General features: G+C 37.8%; 2 pseudogenes; both read right to left on the reverse strand.

The window, feature by feature from the left end:
- Positions 1-4,206: 4,206 nt before the first annotated feature.
- On the reverse strand, positions 4,207-9,112 carry LOC138189433 (angiopoietin-2-like; annotated as a pseudogene).
- Positions 9,113-15,883: 6,771 nt separating this feature from the next.
- Positions 15,884-20,235, reverse strand: LOC138189435 (SURP and G-patch domain-containing protein 1-like; annotated as a pseudogene).
- Between the last annotated feature and the right edge of the window lie 255 nt (positions 20,236-20,490).

Consider the following 20,490-nt stretch of genomic DNA (forward strand, 5'->3'; position numbering starts at 1 on the left):
ATCTTCCTCAGTCTGTCATGTCTGCCCTTATATGATCTTTTGCCGTCTAAGGTTTCTAAGGTGTACCTATCTCCTTCCAAAATCTCTGCTGTCCTGAACGGACCTCTGAATTTCGGATCTAGCTTCGTTTGGTTCCTTTCCTCGTTTTTACGTAATACAAAATCACCAAGGTTAAACCTAACTACTTGAGCCTTATTTTTGTCGAACCTATCCTTATCGTATTTGGCACTTGCTTCTATACATTTTATCGCCTGTCGTTTTACATGGGAGATATCTACTTCTCTTTCTTCGATGTTGTCGGGTACGGACAAGCCGTAGGGTCTCGCTGTTTTACCGATTAACAGTTCCAATGGGCTCGACGTAGTCACGCGGTTGGGGGTACAATTTAAAGCCAGTTGTGTTTCCCCGATCGCGTCTTGCCAGGACCTTCCGGTCGTTTCTATTGTTGTGAAGGTATTTTTTAGCGTACCCATGATACGCTCTACCTGCCCATTGGCCCTGCTAGCACCGGTTGCTATTAAGTGGAGTTTAATATGTTTGTCTCTGCAAAAATCTTGAAATTCTTTGCCCGTTAAACATCTTCCCTGGTCCGCTATTATCCGGCAGGGGCTGCCGAATAAGAATATAGCGGACATGAGTGCTTTAATGGTATTAAGGGAGTCTATCTTACGGGTGTGGTGCAAGTATACGAACTTGGTGAAGGCGTCGACCAACACAATGACATATTCCTTCGCGTCGTTTTTACCGCTTAGTTTGCCCGTGATATCCATGTGAACCGTGTGCCAAGGTATGCTGGTCTTAGGTATGGGTGTAGTTCGGCTTGTATTTTGCCTGAACTAGCCTTAGAAACTCGACAAGCATGACAGTTCTCAACGAATTTGCGAACGTATTTCGCCATTCCTTCGAACCAGTAATACTCGTACAGTTTCTCGAGCGTTTTATCCCATCCTAAGTGCACTAATTGACTGGTGTACATGGCTGATCACGGACCACCTAAAGCTTCTTGGGACAATGGGCAAGCAGAGAGTTCTGCCTCTTCTTTGTATTTTACGGTACAGGGTGCCGGATCGTAGTTCGTAGGTGTTCGCGATGTCGTCCGCAAGCTCGTCGTTCCGCAACTTATCAACGATTTCGGTGATTTGGGGGTCGCGACGTTGCTCCACTAAGAGCCAGTCGTCGGAGATTTCGGCCAGATTGATTTCCTTTTCGGCGATTTTGTCGATCGTACGGTGATCCGAGTCTACGTGGTTCCACGAAAAGAAATCGGCGTGAGCCATTTGTTTGCCTTCCCGATACATAATGTCGAAGGTGAAAGTTTGCAGGTAGGCCCACCACCTGTAAACCCTGTCGCTTAAATGTACCTTATTACTGGATGCCTTCAGGGAATTCCAATCAGTGACAACGAGGAATTCTCGACCGTGTAGGTAATGGCGGAAAAGTTTGACGGCGTTTACAACCGCCAACGTCTCCAGTTCATAGGAATGGTATCTAGATTCCGCGGGGCTAGTCTTTTTACTGTAATATTCTACTACTCTATTTTGACCTTCGACCTTATACATCAAAATAGCCCCATATCCTTCAGAACTAGCGTCGGTATGTAGTTCTATCGGGTAGTTGGGGTCGAATATCATTAACACCGGTGCTTCGGTCAGGACGGAAATTACCTTTTGCCTTATTTTTTCATGTTTATCCGTCCAAGCTATGCTTTTGTTACCGGAAGTAAGCGCGTACAAGGGTTTCATTATCTGTGAGAATTTAGGGACGAATTTTCGGAAGTAAGAGGCTAGACCTATGAATTGTCTGAGCTGTGTGACGGTCGTTGGCGCAGGTAAAGAGCTCAGGGCGTGTATTTTACCCGGGTTGGGGCGAACTTCTCCGTCACGGATTACATACCCCAAATAAAGTACCGAGGTCGTTAGAAAAGAACATTTTGAAAAGTTGAAAGAGAATCCGGCTTTTGCGAGGGTATCCAATACGGTGTTCAATCTTTCTAGGGCTTGATCTATCGAGTCGGCAATAATTAGAACGTCATCCAAGTAAACAACAACATATGAATACGCAAGGTCGCCTAAGGCATTGAGAATGGCCCTCTGAAAAACGGAAGGTGCGTTTTTCAATCCGAACGGCATGGTTAGGTACTCGTATTGTCCGTCGGGTGTAACGAACGCCGTATACTCCGTCGAATTAGGATGAATGGGAATCTGATGAAACCCGCTGGCCATGTCTAAGCGAATGAAGTATCTGGCCTTTTGCAATCTCGCGATCTGATCCGCGATGAGGGGTAGGGGATACCGATCCGCGACCGTGTTTTTATTTAACTCTCGAAAATCTACACACAGTCTATCTGAGCCGTCCTTTTTCTTCACGAGTATCATGGGGCTCGCGAACGGCGAATTACTGGGCCTTATGATTTTTGCATCGATTAACTCGCTGATTCTCTCTCGCACTGTTCTTCGTTCTTCCTCGCTGAGTCGGTAGGGCCTTCTTTGTACGGTGATGTTGGGATCAATTATTCGAATCTCTAACTGGCCTAGAAAGAATTTCTAAGAATAGAAATCAATCGGCTCTTATCATTACCACATACTTCGGTGTCTACTTTATCAAAATCAATCTCATTTTCGACGGTTTTATGGCAAGCATTGACTGTCTTCCTTTTTGCGGATATCGAGGCCGTTGGGCGTAATGATTACATCGAATCTTACTATCTCGCGACCAATCATAATATCGTACTTTAAATGACTATCGTCAAGGACGTGAAAAGCTATCTCCAATGTAAAATCGTTAATACGTACGACGGACAAAATCTGGGACGTACTTTTAACGCAGGTATTCCCGATTCCTTGCATTACTATTACATCAGTCGTTCTCTTACCGGAAAATTTCGAGGCTACGGATTCTTTAATTAATGAGCACTCGGCTCCGGAATCGAAGTAAAACGGAAACGACTCACCCAGATGACTCAAACTACCAATTGGCGGCTTCATCTCACAGAAGTCGACTCGGGGTTTGTTCTTGAGGCTGGATTTTCTGTCTTGTTGTTGCGGACAAGCTGGTGCGATATGGCCCTCCGCCTTACACTTGAAGCAAACCAGCCCCAAGAACAATCCCCGAGTCGACTTCTGTGGGATGAAGCCGCCAGTTGGTAGTTTGAGTCATCTGGGTGAGTCGTTTCCGTTTCACTTCGATTCCGGAGCCGAGTGCTCATTAATTAGTGTTATTATTGTTATTATTATTATTGTTATTATTGTTATTGTTATTGTTATTGTTATTGTTATTGTTATTGTTATCGTTATTGTTATTGTTATCGTTATCGTTATCGTTATCGTTATCGTTATCGTTATCGTTATCGTTATCGTTATCGTTATCGTTATCGTTATCGTTATCGTTATCGTTATCGTTATCGTTATCGTTATCGTTATCGTTATCGTTATCGTTATCGTTATCGTTATCGTTATCGTTATCGTTATCGTTATCGTTATCGTTATCGTTATCGTTATCGTTATCGTTATCGTTATCGTTATCGTTATCGTTATCGTTATCGTTATCGTTATCGTTATCGTTATCGTTATCGTTATCGTTATCGTTATCGTTATCGTTATCGTTATCGTTATCGTTATCGTTATCGTTATCGTTATCGTTATCGTTATCGTTATCGTTATCGTTATCGTTATCGTTATCGTTATCGTTATCGTTATCGTTATCGTTATCGTTATTGTTATAATCGTCTATATCATTGCTGTTGTTGGTCCTTTTGGTTTAATCATCATCGTGGCACGTTTCAAAGTATAATCCCAACCTCTCCAACGGAACCATACGATACCTTTTATTAAATAACAGATAGGAAGAATTGTCTTTTGTCATTAAACGGATAATACGAAACATGAATGGCTGGTTGTACGTGACGACATTATTTTGTAAGCAATCATACCTTGTCGAGCGGTTAAATCCTGAGGATCGTTCAAATAAAGACCGTTTAATCCTCGTCCGCACGATTTCCACCACCATCCGCCTTTTAGCATGGATGCGCAGTTCAACGATGACCTATCGTTGTCCCTGTGTGAAATGAAATATCGTCTCGAACGAATAGTTGACTCTTATTACGATTAATCTATCCGATATTATCCGTTCTTCAATGCTTTTTGCTCTATGCTTTCACATAACCGAAATTGTCATTTCATGCATTCTAACAAATGAAGAAATAACGTGTTACCTGTTGTACGTGGAAAACGGATTATTGTACGAACCGTACCATGGATCGTTTAATGAGTCACCGGCATTTCCGTCGTAACCGTCAATCTCCAATTTATAATATTCTCCTTCTGAATAGATTTTGAAGTGAGAGTACTGTGCGTACCTAAACGAAAGTACATAGATATATAATTTTTGTATGCGCACGGATATACGGATGTTCCGAAACGTTCTATATCTTAAATGTACAGAGAAAATCGTCTTTGAAATCCTCTCCGATCTATTCTACACAGACATTAAAACGTCCGAACTTCGCATCCAAAATCAGTTGCAATTGTAATTTTGATATTTCTTACCTTTTGTTACCTTCGAAATCTTCGAGTTCCACCCGAAGCATGTAATCTTCGTTGTTAGTTAACATGTATATGTTTTCGTTGCCAAGCCAAAACTCTCGAGCAGGATCACCAAAACCGTTTTTATAATCAGCCCAATCACGATTGAAATTTTCTCTTGGCTCGCCGAAATCGTCTCTTCTTTAAATAACCTAGGAAAAAGTGGAAATTCTTTTTCGAATTATGATATAAAAGAAGTAGGAAGATTAAATATCTTTTACCAACGAACGCGGCTGTTTATTGTACGCACAGTTATTCTTTTTCTGTAACGACCTAAGAGTATAAGCTATCGATTCTACATTGATCCTACATTGATTCTACATTGCGAAATATACTTTTTTGGGAAAAAAAGCCCGTTCTATCACACTAGTTTTATCTCGATGCATGATGCACACGCGTATATACATATTATAGTATTTGGACGAATCTCTGATTTACCGTCCAACCTCCTTCGGCGATATCCTGCTCGCAATAAACCTTGAGAAACCAATAGGTTGTTCCACGAATTTGAAGATAATAGACACCGCTATCTCTCATGCCAGCATTTAACAAATCAACACATGAATAGTCCTGTAACGTTAAACAATATGTACATGTATTATCGTGTTTGTAAGCATTGATAATATGGAATAACGCTTTCTTTTTCTTGCGTAGATTTTTCACTCTGTTACATATTACGTACATAGATTAGTAGTTTTCTCTCTTTTTACAATATTGTTATACATATTTAATGTTTCAATTATACAATCGTATTGTAAAAACTACTTTTCTCTTTCTTTCCTTTTATTTCTTCTAGAAATATGGTATAGATTTTCAAAATTCCCATAAAGGAAGGATTAATAAAAATTTCACCGACAGGGACTTTTTACGAGCCATATTCGAACGTTTCAAAGTTGATGGTTGTACGTGATGCACATGTGTACATTATAGTGACTTTGTGTGTTATTTACGGTTTGACGAGACGAGTAATTACGAGCAACTTTAAAATGACCGTTTAAACGAAACATTCAGAATGTTAATCGATGTATTACGTAATAAATTTTTCAAATCTGAACATTTCTTTGTGTTATAGCACATACGATATGTACGTGAACGAAGGTGGGCATATGCGTAGGCATGTCGTGTATTCTATAAGTGATTTAACTATACTGTGTATGCACGATAAAATGCATATGTTTAAGATTCCTTCTTTCTCTCTCCAACCCCTTCACCCTTCCCCCTCCCTACACAATCACTCCTTTTCCGTAGTAATTGGGCCTCCCCTTGTCTACACATTCTTCACATAGAAATACAGCAGCGTTGTTGTTACGTTTACTCTCTCATCTTCTTCCGTTTCATCGCGTTCGTTCGCTTATTCGCTTACAGTGTCTTACAAGGTAACTAAACTATAGAAAAGAGAGAGGAAGAAAGAAAAAAGTATGTTTGCATAAAAGTCATGCGGTATATCGATTATTCCACTTTGGTCGGTTAAAAACCAAAGAAGAAATGAGAAAAATATAAAATACTATATAAAAACTGTTTCTAATTCGTTTGAACGGTGCCGATTACCAGTGACGTTAATTGGTACGGGTTGAGAATGTTTTTGTTGTTTATTACCTTAACATCTTTGTAATTAAGGAATGCATCGGTGGTAAAGGTGGAATTTGCTGTACTTGGTTTGTTTTTGACACTTGGAAATATAACAATGGAAATATAACGATTTTTAGACGATGATCGCTGCGAACTCGGTGATAATGGGGGGCCTATTGAAAGATTGGCTGTCGAGTTGGAGAAATTAGTGGAACCAGCTATATTGCTTGAATTAATGAAATTATTGATCGATACGGCGTTCGACGAGGTCGAGGAAGACATGGACATCGACACAGACGAAACAATGGTAGTCGGATTGACCGGTAAAACGGTTGTTTCAACTGCAATGTCATCAGAGAGTTCAACGTATCTGTGAATCGAAAGAAATTCGTTCTACATGAAACATAATAATTAATTACATAGCAATGTAATAATGGTGTTTCGTTAGTTGAACGTAGTATATTGTCGCTACACTTTCTACATATTTATTTATTTATTTATTTACTAATATTCTTTTACATCGTTCTTTCACGCATCATATACCTATGTATAATAATATATTGGAATATTTACTAACAACAGATGCAATCAATTCGAAATACGATTCTTTCACATTACACGAAACGAAAGATTTCTTTTCATCGAACGGAACAAAGCAAACAGATAAAGATAGAAATACGTATGTACATTGTCTGTTATTATTAGAGAGAAAAGATTATTTCTCGAAAAATGGAATGGAACTGACAACGTCGTAAATGCCTTTGGTTTCTATATTATTTCGTAACATGGTGTATGATAATAAAAGCAAGCGAATAAAGTATCAAAGAAGGAAAACTAACCTATTGGAGTCGTATTCGACAAGGCGATCGATCGTGGGATCTAGCAGCAATTCCGCAGGTATTGGACGCTGAGCAAGGCTAGCTACATCGTCCTCCTGCTTTCGAAGTCTATTCTCCACTCCTTCTAAATTTTCGATAATCTTATTCGTTTTCGATCTTAAATCCGCATGAATTTCACTGATCGCTCTTTCTTGTCTTTGCGTTTGTGTAAGTAATTCATCGGATTTTGGCAAGAGATCGTCCACGGAACTTTTCGTGCCAACCTGTCGAAAAAAGTATAATACCTATCTATATGGAATGCCGTCAAGTGGACATGTAAAATTGTGCATGCGGTCATACAACGTGATTAACACGGCAGGTAAACAGTGAAATTAACAATTTAGCCACATCTTCTCAGCTTACCACGACGTTCCAGACTTCATCCATTTTCTCCGATACAGTCAACAATTGGATATATTTGTTCGACGAGTCGATCGATTTTACTCTGCCTTGGTGGTGGCGGCTCGGTAGTTGTCGTTGTTGTTGTTGTAACGTTGAACGCCGGTCGACCGTTCGTACTTCCTCTCACTAATATCGCATCGTGCACGTCACTCATCATGTTGTAAATAGTTCCCAAACGATCGGAAACCAAGTTTACGTGAAACTGTAACTTTCTGTCCATATTGTTTGTCGCTTGCCTTAAATTTTCTATCCCGATCGTAATGTGATTTATTACTTCATTACTCATCGCTTTAGTGATTTCGATTACGCTCATACATTGACTGGCTTTTTTTCGCTGGCTTCGGCATTTATGTCGTCATTTTGTAACAAGTTATTATCCAATTGATGTTTCAAATCGATCAATTTATTATCTATATCCGATACCTTTTGATCAAGTGACAATAATTTTTCACCAAGAGTGAAATCGGATGATGATGTATTTTCTCGCTTCTGATGGATTGCTTGTAATTTCGGACCTGTTTTGCCAAATAAATGCCAATTTATACGATAAACTTGAACAGCGAATGGCAACCGTAGAAAGAAAAGAAGAAGAAGCATCAGTAAAAAGATAAAAGTATGGAAAAGAGACAAAGAGAACGAAAAAAGGGGAGGGGGGAAATACAGGGAAAGCAGGCTTGTATACGTGTGTACATATGTAGGTATATACCTATACAATAGGTATATATAGGTAGGTACCTATAAACTACACGTAAATACAATTGTTATGTAAACGATATAGATAAAAGAAAACCGGCTGTAAATGTAATACAATTCAAACGACAATTTGTAGTTGCGATCCATGTTTGTTCTAACCGAGTCGATCAGTCCAATATTTTTTTTTTTTTTTTTCTTTTCTTCTTCTATAGATACGTCTGTTAACGAATTTCTGTTTTTACGTATTAGCATTTTATGTACATACATACATACGTACCGCTTCTGATTTCACTGTCGTTTTTATCATCGCTCCTTTTTGTCGAGTATGCAGATTCAGTTGAAGAAAATTCAATTTGATGAGAATTGAAAAGTTTTAGATCTAATGTTCGTAGCTTTGTAATAACTGCATCGGTTTTATCGATATTATCATTCACGCGTGAATCCAAAGCTTCCACTCTTCTCATCAAGTGTTCCACCGCTTTGTCCAAATTTTCAATGTGCTTTAATTTTGATTCCAAAGTCGAAACTATAACCTCGAAAACGTTAAAGAGGTATTGCTCTCTGAAAAAAAAGTACCGAAAAGTATTACGATCAAAGAATGAAATTCGTTTTAATTTCAATTAAGAAATTTTCATTTCACTGGAGTAATGCAAAAGTAAGAATGTTCATCCATTGATTCGTTACATCTTAACTATCTCAACAATTAATAGAAATTTCAAAATATGAACAAATTATCAAATTTGATTAATATTAGTTATTATAAAAAGCTACAAAATTAATTCATCTTCTTTAAATAAATTAAACGATATTGATAATCGATACATCATTGCTATAAATGAGGAAAATGTTGCTCTATCTTATATAAAATAGTATCGGATCTAAGATAAAGCTGAATCTGAAACAACTTGCACAGATGTATCCTTTCTCTCGTTACGATGTAAACTGTAATTTTACGCAATCCATAGGTAGGTCAACAGTCGTACTCTCCATGGTTATTACGGTCCTTTCGAATCTTACAAATCTGTAAACTTTATAGTGTAATGCCTAAATTTGTAGAATTTGTATGTAATTGTATGTAATGTAAAATATAACGGCATTGTTGTCATTACTTTTACCACATGTACACGACTACTGAACGATAATCAACATACTTAAATAATTAACATACATATACATTATTAAGAATTACAACATATTTTCGTAAATTTTATCATTTATTCTCTTTTCGTAACGCACACGCGATATTCGTATTCGTATTCGTATTCGTGTGTGTATTCTCTGGTTTACTCTGGCTTTATTCGTCGAATAAAAATGTAATTTATAATAATAATTATATATAAATATAGTATGTAACATGCAATGATTATAGAATGTAGAATTATAGTAAAATATATACAGAAAGAAAATGACTCGCAAATATTTGCTCACTCGCTTTTACTAAATATACAGATACGATAAATATACCTTGTAAGGAGAGTAGGAAAATATCCTAATTATTAATTATTCGAACGAGGAGATCTACGTTTACCAGTTTCAATGATTTTCAAATATATTATTGTCAGGATCATGATTTTGAACAACTTTTTCCTACGTATGTTTGGGGCCCTGCTCGGCTGTAGCTTTCGAGATATGTACATATTCGTAAAAATACCTTTGCTACCTTTTATCTTGGTATCGGTTAGGTTGCTGGCAGCTTTGTGTACCGGGCAAGATGATATTACCTATACGTATGTATGCGAGTTTATGGCTCTCGCATAGATAAAGCCAAACTTGTACTGTTTCGCGTTGCAGGATCGCTGGATAGATGATTCCTCCACAGTGAAAGTGAACAACGAAAAACGGAGAGTATTTACACCAGTTCACTGGTGGATGAATACTCCGGATGAACGCTAACATATTCTTGGCGACTGAAATAGTGAATTGTTTAAATAATATATTAGAATCTGTTACTTTTTCGCTAATATTCTAAATCTTCTAAATATTTTCATGTAAATTGCAGTTTACGTTGACGTTGTACACCTGTGCTTAAAATACGGATAAATCGAAATTTTGTTCCTTTTTTTCTTCAAATTGATGAACATCTACAATTATTATTAAAATTACACATTGCACATAAGAGCAATCGGCCGAGACCCTGTAGCCTTGTAATTGAAACGCCCGCTCGTTGCAAGTTTGATAGTCCTACGTGCTATAATGAGATTATTCCTACGTAAAAATGAATTAAAAAAATTAATGACAAGTGATTAATAAGAATTATTAGTAAGGAATACTTTTTAAATCCTATTTAATTGATTTGATATGATGAGACGAAACCTTTCATGATCATAAGAATATATAATAGAATGAATAATGGAATATATAATAGAATATATAATAGAAAAGTTTGTGAAGTTAACTTATGTTTACTTTACCCTTTCCGATAATAAAAATACTTTATGATACTTATCAGCTTCTTTCGGACAAAGTTATTTTATTTTTACAATATAAAAAGTTGAGTTATCTCTTTTAATTCTTTAGAATTACGATATTACAATCATTAATGCCAGATTCATCGAGGAGCGATAAAACAAAGTATCCTCAAAGGTCACATCCATCAAACCCAGTTGTTAGATAAACTTTATGTAAAATTTTTAATCGAGAGATCTTTACAAACACGACGATACTGCTGCTGCAGTGCGACGTGCTCGACGTATCGTCGACTGATTGTTTGAAAAATGGTTCACAATTCGATCAACTGTATAGGCAGCTGAGGTTAGTATTGCTTAAATGCGATCGATGATCGACTATGTCTACTGTCGTAGTTACGATTGGCTGAATGAGAAACAAATATTTATACAAGTATGTATTTGGTGCTGACGAGATTTACTTCTGACTGATTTCTTCACATATACTTGAACGATTCTAACTGAAGAATGAAATTTAAAACGTAATTTTATTCTATTAATTTCTACTTCGTTCCAGCTATTGCCGATTCATCTACAAGTATAGTATGTACGTATGATTATACAAATTATAATAATAAACAGGTCTCGTGTTCCTAAGCCAAAAAAAATCGTTCTCTTTACTTTCCTTCTAATTATCAAATTGTCAGATTAATATCTTATACTTTATCTATATGTAAATGAAGTTGTCTATTATAAAATTCTATCATCTCAAACGTATCGCGTAATTTTAATCGCTGATATTTCTGTTGTTTCAATTATTATGCCGACATCGTTATATAATGTTACCTTAAATAATAATAAGACCTTGTTCTTTCACGAATGCTCCTCTTAAATAAGTCTCAATAAGAATAATTGATACCATAAGCGTAATTATTATAGATATCGGTCCTTCGATTCATAGAAAACAGAAAATGTCGTTATTCTTTCAAATACAATTGTATCATATAAGGTCCATGACGTTGCAAAAAAAAAAGAGAGAAAGAAAGGTTACAATATAAACATACATGATAGAACACATGTTTTAATTTAATTTATTAAGCTATAACTGTATAATTGTTTTACTTGATCCACATTTTTAACCAGCTTATAACGAAAATGGGCATGAATATTATCGAAATTACTCTAGTGTAAAAGTACTCCGCAGCGAAACCAACGAATAAAAACTAACAACGACTATTGAAAGGTGGAAGCGGAATTACAACGAGCGCTTACAACGGACGACATTCCACAACTGATAACTTCCGTAAGATTGAAGAAGAAGAAGGAACAGAAGAAAAAGAAAGAGAGAACGGCAGAAATAAAGAACGGAACGAAGAAAAATACGCGATTTTAAAAATTCACGTACCCACGGCACTCCCGACGAAGATCACTTAATGTTCGGTTAGTTGTTCGCATGCAAGTTCTTCTTCTTCTTCTTTTTAAGCCGAACATCCATTCATTCTCAACGCTTATATATGTCGGAGAGGAAAGAACACCGGAGCCTCTGGAATGCTGGATAATCCCGCAACATTGTAACCTAGAGCCTACTATAGCTGTAATTAAACAATTGTAGTTATTCAACCTAATTGTAATTGTCCGAGATTTGTGATAGTGAGCTTGGGCTCGAGGCGACAGTCGGTCGCCAACGTGCCCGCGGTCAAGGGATGAACGTTTTGCCTAACAAAGGTATGAAGTAATTCTATAGCTCTCCTTAAAAGAAATATCTCTGGCGACACATGACAGTAAACATTCCAACGGTCTCTGTCCCGTGGCCACACGCAGTTCCTATTCTTCGAGAAAGATGATTGCCAGATGTCGATGTCTCTCCACAGTACGTGATCAGCTAGCCCGAGGGCCGTTATAAACACTAATATCTAGTTACCTAAAGTCCTTCGAACAGATAAACAGTCTTTGTCCCAACTACGGGAAGATAGGGGAGATCTATTTCTTTCAACGAACGGCGTCTCCCACTAGCAACTTTCCCTCGAGGGCGGCTAGCATCTTTTCTAACCACCGATATGGAAATTGACCAATTAGCAGCAACGCCAATTTCCCTTACTCCCTGAACGAAGACTATCCTCGACGAATCCGATGATCTCGTGCCCTTAGACACACCCCGATATAGTTTTCCTCTGTGGCATCATCGGGACGGAAAAGGCATTCTTTCACGCGATCTCATCGACTAAAGGAGTAACGTCTTCACGAATTATTATTGTTCAGACTTAGACCTCGCGAGCACGTTCGTTCATCATCCCGTTGACCGCGGATTCGTTATCGAACCCGAGACCATTGTTACTAGTATCGCGGGTGCCTAATCACCACAGTCGATTGTTAAACTTGTATCATCCGTGCCTGTGCTAATAAACTGTGTCTTTATTATATCGCAACGATGGCTAATTTCAATGAAGACTCACCAAACACCCACAATCCTAACCCCAACGCCACTCCGACATATATATGTACAAAGCAATAAGTAAATTCACCAACGATAATGTTTCTAAGTGAAGATATATACGCGAGAATGTAAATGTTCTTTTCGACTGGAACAAAACCAATTTGATCGAAGCACAAATCACGAAACACTCGGCAAAGAAAACACGACTATTACAAGTTGCAACAAACAGGAAAAGATCTTTCTTTCGCCATTACCAATTTTAAATTGTTTCATAACAATTCGTTATCATAACGAATGTTCAAGGTGATCACAGCGGAGTTTATCCCCATCCTCTTCGATATAACACTTTGATCACCGTATACGCACCAAGGATAAGATGAGATGATGAACTTAAGCGAATCCTATATTTTTCTCATTTTTCTCTTTGTAGCAAAATCATTACTTGTTCTGTTGGTTTCGCTCTACTTTTAATATTCGTTCGCCTTGATCGAAATATATACGACCGTTGTCATTACGAACATTGACATTCCCTTGATGAAGACACACACACACACACACACGGTAAATGAGTAATTAGTATAGTCTCTTAGAAACGACTTAAAAAAGAAAGACAAAAGACCGTATCAATTTGTTGTATTTATATGTGCGCAACTGTTCCACAGACAAAATCAGAACCATTATTTAATTCTTTTGAATCTCGATGATTACGCGCACTTCGCACTGAATGTTGTGTATGACACCTGTTCCGTTTTCTTCCAAGTTCGATGATCTATCCGTTCTTCTCTTCTTCCTAGATATATAAGTTCGATATAAATTGAAACATAGATAAACCCTATGTCATATACGATTGTGCATCACCCTTCCTTATTCTAATGTTTTTCACTTTATTGTTCGTACGTCTCCTGAAATAACGAGCAAAATATACAACAGTAATACGCAATTATGCGCACCGTATTTTAAATTCGATACAAACAATCAGACTGCCGACACCATAAAGCACCAACAAGTTCCCGATCGCCGCTAAATAGTAAGAGTTACTTTCACGTACATACGTGTCCGCTTTGAAAGAGTGCTTGTACCTCTCCCCACTGATCTACCGACCATTCTGTGGTCTTTTTCCGTCCTTTCCCTCTGTAAGGCTATGATCCGATCTGAAACGGTTCGATCCGTTTGAATTCGTACTGTTCCGTTTCGTTGCAACTTCTTCTTCCCCTTCCTTTGCGTTGCCCTTCTCTTTCTCACCCTACCTACCACTCTACCCCTTCTTGACTGATGTCGTTGCCAGCGTCACCAGGAGAAGTTCCTATCGCAGGAACAAGATGACGTCACTTATAAAACGAAGACATACATGTATGTGACCATACGCGAATACGACTGTCAGTCCCCATCATTGTCTTGCCCCTTCGCTTATTTGAGTGCATCTATAGTACGAGATATTCCGTCATTCTATGCTACTACTACATACACCATAAATACTGTTTTAATTCTTACTGCTGCCGTTCTTCATGCTTCCAAACTTTCAACAGTTCCAACAGCCATTTTACTTCTACTTTTGACTTTCTGACAATATCGATTACAGTTGATTGAAAAATAAGCAGGAATAAACCGAACATTACCTGCGTATGATATATTAATTTGTAAATACATATCTATATCGCATCGATATCTATCTAATATTTAATATATTTGCATCTAACGTATTGATAACTTTCATTTTCTTCGTAATGATTATAAATCATCTTTTTATAAATCATTATTTATCTTTTAATTAAAATGTGTCAGAGCGCAGTTGGAACGAGGATTAAAATTACATAACTTAAACGTAAAATGAAGATTAAGGAAATAACTATTATTAAGGTGAGCTAATTCAAAGGTGAAAATTGCTTTTAAATAAGATAAATGTCGTCAGTTATTTATAGCTGAGCTTCTATCTCGTATCTATACTCTTCGTGTGAAATTACAAACAAATCAAAACATTATTTTGCGAATCTAAGAGAACTTGTGTGAAATATTTCGAGAATGTCATGATCTTACATTCTAAGAGAACGTGTCAGACTTTTCACCTTGATGGAGACGTCGATACAATTGTTGATCAAGAAACGAGAACAGGCATACTCGGTATTACTGTGAAATGTGCATTCCATGATTATCAGGGCGCATCGATGTGAAATATGCATTAAAATTCCAACGACAACGACGAGAATGAAGAAATGGAAAAGATTAAATAACGAATCTAATCAAAATCGAAAAAAAGAATGCAATACAGTAATTCGGTAAATGCGATAAAGGAAAAAGTAACAAGATACGATCGGAAAGAAGATGTACAAGAAAATTAGTAAACCGACAGACTGGCAATGAGGTAGATCGTAGTATAAAAATGAAGAGAGGAAGAAAGCAGAGGGGAAAGGAAAGAGTACATTATAAATTCAAGTATACATAGGTATCGTCATATATGTATGTATGTAGATCGGTAAAATTGTTTCACTTATCGACACAAATTAACCGGAATGCTTTGTCACGGACTGAATACAGGATAGAGCTGATACCTGTCGCTGTTTTTACGTGTCCCATGTTTGGGGGACCATGTGACCTGTGAGGCGTGATATATTCCCTATGTTAGGGCAATGTATCAATCAGATCGATCAATGTAGAAGCGCTTAAGCACGCTTGTCCAATGTAATAGGAAATACTCTAATTTTTTTGAAGTTGGTATTCAGTTGGAATTTGTGAGACACGAAGTCCCATATAATTATGTTACGTCTACTCTGTACTTAATCGATGCTATTACAATCTAATACATATCGCACGGTGCATCAAATATGAAACCTACGTACAAATAATATATGTAACAAAACATTCACAGTTCATATTTCATTTAATAATTCTAATGAGCATTCATAATCGTACATACATACAATAAGAAAAACAGAGTAAACATCTATAGAAATAGAAACAAGATTGGGATTTCATTTATTATGTCACTATAACTGTAACTGTAATCTGTACGTTCAGTATAGTATGTCAAATATACAAAATAATGACAATTTATCTCCCAACTAAATGGAACATCACGATATATAATACCTCGAATACGATCTACTAATGTCACCTTCTTCTCAATAATAAGGTCTTCGAGGATTGTTCTAAAAATAAAAGGAAGAAAAATAAACATTTGATTAGTGGTTAAGTATATGAAACATAACTTTGGTATTGCGAAATTTTTTAGATGTTTGACAAAATTACCAAAGGATTAGGCCTAAATCTGTAGGCAAGCATCATTCTCTTTCTGTAGGCATCGAATTCATCGTCGTCCCTGGATACACCATCCGGTCTTTCGGAACCTAAACCAGCACTGTCGAATCTATTGGTTGCTCTATAGAAAAATGAGAAATGTCGGTACAACATCGAAGATATTGGTATTAATAAATGAAGTAGGAAATGGTCACAGATAGATCAAATAAAATGCTAAGGAAATTCAATAATACGGTAAACTTCTATCATAAAAATAATTCACATGTATTATATGTTTATATGTGAAATTAACGCGAATATAATAAGTACAATCAGTCAGGAACTACTTACTTATTAATAGGTTCGATGCGACCATTGCCTTCGCTACCTAATCCTTGTCCTTCGCTCCAACCAAGTTTTTGTAGCATGTGAAATCCTAAAGAATTGCAAACTTCGTTAATTTGGTTGTCAAACATAACTTACTGACAAAAAGATACATATATATTTTAATATATGTAAATACATGGACGCGCAAAGAAAGGCAGGCTGCGTACCGATGTTATCTTCTTTTAGTTTGTACTCCTTGTAATCGCTAAGGTCAGGTTCCTTCCCTTGATTAACTGCGTTATATTGTTCCATAAATTTTTTAAGTTCATCCGGTGGCAAGATATCACCAATATGATGCTTTCCTTCTGCTTGGGCCGTCAATTCTTCAGCCCACATTTGAGTAGCCTCCATTTCGGCAGATTTGAGTTTGTGTTCCCAAGTACCACCTTCCGTCTCTTCGTCACTGTCGTATTCGTATTTGTGCTTACCCTGTGCTTCTAAACGTCTTACTTCTTCTCTTTTTCTTAATAAGTTTTGGTAGAGAAGATTTATCTGAATGAAGGTTAGAATAAACGGTGAGTGAGTTGGCAGAATTTACACATAGTTGAATTAACAAAGTACTAAGCTCGATCTTAATCTTAAATCTTAAATGAACGCTTGAAATAAAACAATTTTAAAATAAACAATCTTGTCACCTTGTAATGATCTTCGGCTTTTTTCCTTTGCTCTTCAGTGAGATCTAACGTCCCCAAAGTTTGTCGTGCATATTGTATCAAGGCTGGATCGTTCCTTGATATTTTAGTTAACATAGGGTTCTTTGTTTCCGTACGTTGCACTTTTGGTGATGGAATTATAACAGCCGGTTGTCCAATTTGTCCAGGAATCGCGATACCTGGCTGTGAAAAGCCACTACTACTTTGCTGTTTATTATGGCTGGTTAACGTGTTCATTTCTGCTACAGGCACCTTATTATCTGGATCACCCCATCGGCTACGTCTTTTTCGTTTACGTTCTTCCTTGTTGTCTTCCTTTGATCGATCTGTAGAATTGTTATCGCTCTCTCTCTCGTTTCTTTTCTGTTTAATGTACAAATAATTATAATCAATAATGGTAGATGATGACACGATGCAAAAATAAATATACATTATATATACCTTGTGGTGAAACATGCTTGTTAGAGGTAGGACCTTGATCGCTATCGTCATTATCGCTGAGAGCTTCTTCCGGACAATAGAGTTCCGCGCCGGTGTTTTTATTTTCCTTAACGGATTTTTCGGTGCGAAATTTTGCCAATCCCCTGTACTGCATATAGGCTGCACTTTGCTTTTGGTGCAGAAACCTTGATTAAAACAAAACTTAAAACTTCTGACGAGTAACATAGTCTCCTAAATTAAATTCCTTTAGATTAAAAGAGACACAATAAAGAGGGAAAAAAATAAAAGAAAAAAAAAGAATAAGAAGAAAGAATAGAAGATAACAGGTGTTTTATAAGAAAACAGCTCGTATATTCGTATGTTCGTCCAATATGTCACGCCTTTGATTCGTCAATTACATTGAAGAATTTAGGTATTGTCTTTGTTTTATAAAAGGAATATTTTATAAACTAATTAGGGGAACATACTCTAACGTATGTTGTTTTACAGAGGATAAAATAGTAATTATAAATAATTGTAAATAAGAAATGAAGATAGACATTCACGTTTTGGACGCACGATATATGTATGATTAGAAAACTTATTGGTCAAATTTTAATTACAATTTCACGTATCGTTATTATCAAATATTATCGGTAAGATTTCGCTATTTGATTAAAAAGGAAGTAGAGAACGGAGAAGTGATACAGACAAAGCAAGCATTGTAATACATTACACCTAGATGCTGTATCTAGTGCTTGAAATAGAGCAATGTTGTACAAAAAAGACGAACGAACGATACGTAAGGTGAAATAAAGAAAATGTGATATGTGCAAACGCTACACGTATAAAGACACTATAGATGGGGGACCAGAGAGGACAGTAGTTACCATAATTTAGGATCTTGGGCATTCTTCTCTCGTGCTTCTTATTCGATTTCATCCCCACAGTCAGTGACGATGCGTGCCAGCTGCTCAGCCTCTAGGGGACACACTTAGAAGCCTTTGTCAGACATGCGTAACAACGCTAAAAGCTCTGGATTTTGTTTTTGTTTCTGTAGTGTAGAACACGTATTCGTCTACACGAATGATCAGCACGAATTTGCTTTTTGCAAGTTTCGTATTCGCCCACGCGTCTTGTATTCGGCGTATCGCGCGCGCGCATACGCATACGCACGCACACTTACATATTCTGGACTGCGCGAACAAGTAATCCATTTTACAAGAAATAACTTGTTCTTCGTAAATATAAACATGCGGCGATACGCCGAAACGAAGAAATAAATGAAAATAATCGACATATCGTACCTAGCTGTTCAGAGGCTTGTAGATCAGTCAATGGCCTCACTGGTGGTGGCACTTGTACATTAGGTGGTCCCATAGGTACCTGAGCGACTTGATTAGGAAGAGGGTAACTGGACGACATTAAAGAAAGCGGCGGTCTGGCGTTTGGAATTAAGGAAGGGGGTGGTACATTCGGAGGTGGAATATTAAAATTGGGCGCTGGAATTGAATTCATATTCGAGGCAACATTGTGAACTGGTGGTGGAGCGGACATCATCACAGATGGTATTACATTTGGCTGTGGGACGTTTGGGACATTTGGCACGTTTGATGCATTCGGTACACTGACCACGCTTGTCTGCGTAGCCGGAATCGATATTACGCTTGGTGGCATTTGTGTCATTCTCGATAATATATTAGGAGGAAGAATGTTTGGAGGTGGTAAGTTTATAGGTTGTAATGGTGTAGGAGGTGGTACACCGCATTGCTGTCCGGTTGAAGCTAAGTGTCGTCGCGTACTCGATTCTGATGACACCAATAATGTGGACGATAACGAAGATAATGACAAAGAAGTTGATGGCGATGATGACGGTAACGACGACGACGACGACGACGTCGACGACGACGACGGCGGCGGCAGCAACAATAACGGCGATGGCGACAGCGACGACGACGACGACGGCGGCGGCAACAATGACGGCGACGACGACGACGACGGAGTCTAAACAATATATATATATATATATATATATATATATATATATATATATATATATATGTCGGGTGCACATTGCAATTAGGATTAGGGGCGTGAAACGAATCGTCGTTTGGTTTACGCATTGTCGATAAGCAATAGAGAAGACATTGACTAGTGCAGATACGATTATTATAGGATTGGACAAGGAACCGTGGTAATTAGATACTCGAGAAACTAATGACAATGATCCTAGGCTCAATAACGAATCCGCGGTCGACGGGATGGTGGATGAACATGCTCACAAAATCTAAGTCGGACTCTTTGTTAAAACGTGGAATATCCACCGAGCGTGCAGACGTTACGTAACTCGCTAATACGACTTCACCAGAGAGAATGACTTTCCTTCGCGATTATGCTGCAGAGGAAAACTATGATGGGGTGTGTCTAAGGACACGAGATTCTTGGATTCGTCGAGGATAGCCTTCGTTTAGAAGGTGAGGGAAATTGGCGTTGCTGCTAATTGGTCAATCTCCATATCGGTGGTTAGAAAAAGATGCTAGCCGCCCTCGAGGGAAAGTTGCTAGTGGGAGACGCCGTTCGTTGAAAGAAACAGATCTCCCCCATCTTCCCGTAGTTGGGACAAAGACCGTTTATCTGTTCGAAGGACTCCAGGTAACCAGATATTAGTGTTTATAACGGCCCTCGGGCTAGCTGATCACGTACTGTGGAGACACATCGACATCTGGCAATCATCTTACTCGAAGAATAGGGACTGCGTGTGGCCACGGGACAGAGACCGTTGGAATGTTTACTGTCGCGTGTCGCCAGAGATATTTCTTTTAAGGAGAGCTATAGAATTACTTCATACCTTTGTTAGGC

The sequence above is a fragment of the Bombus flavifrons genome, unplaced genomic scaffold (assembly GCF_040668555.2).
Source record: "Bombus flavifrons isolate JBK064 unplaced genomic scaffold, iyBomFlav1_principal scaffold0042, whole genome shotgun sequence".
Classification (NCBI taxonomy): Eukaryota; Metazoa; Arthropoda; class Insecta; order Hymenoptera; family Apidae; genus Bombus; species Bombus flavifrons.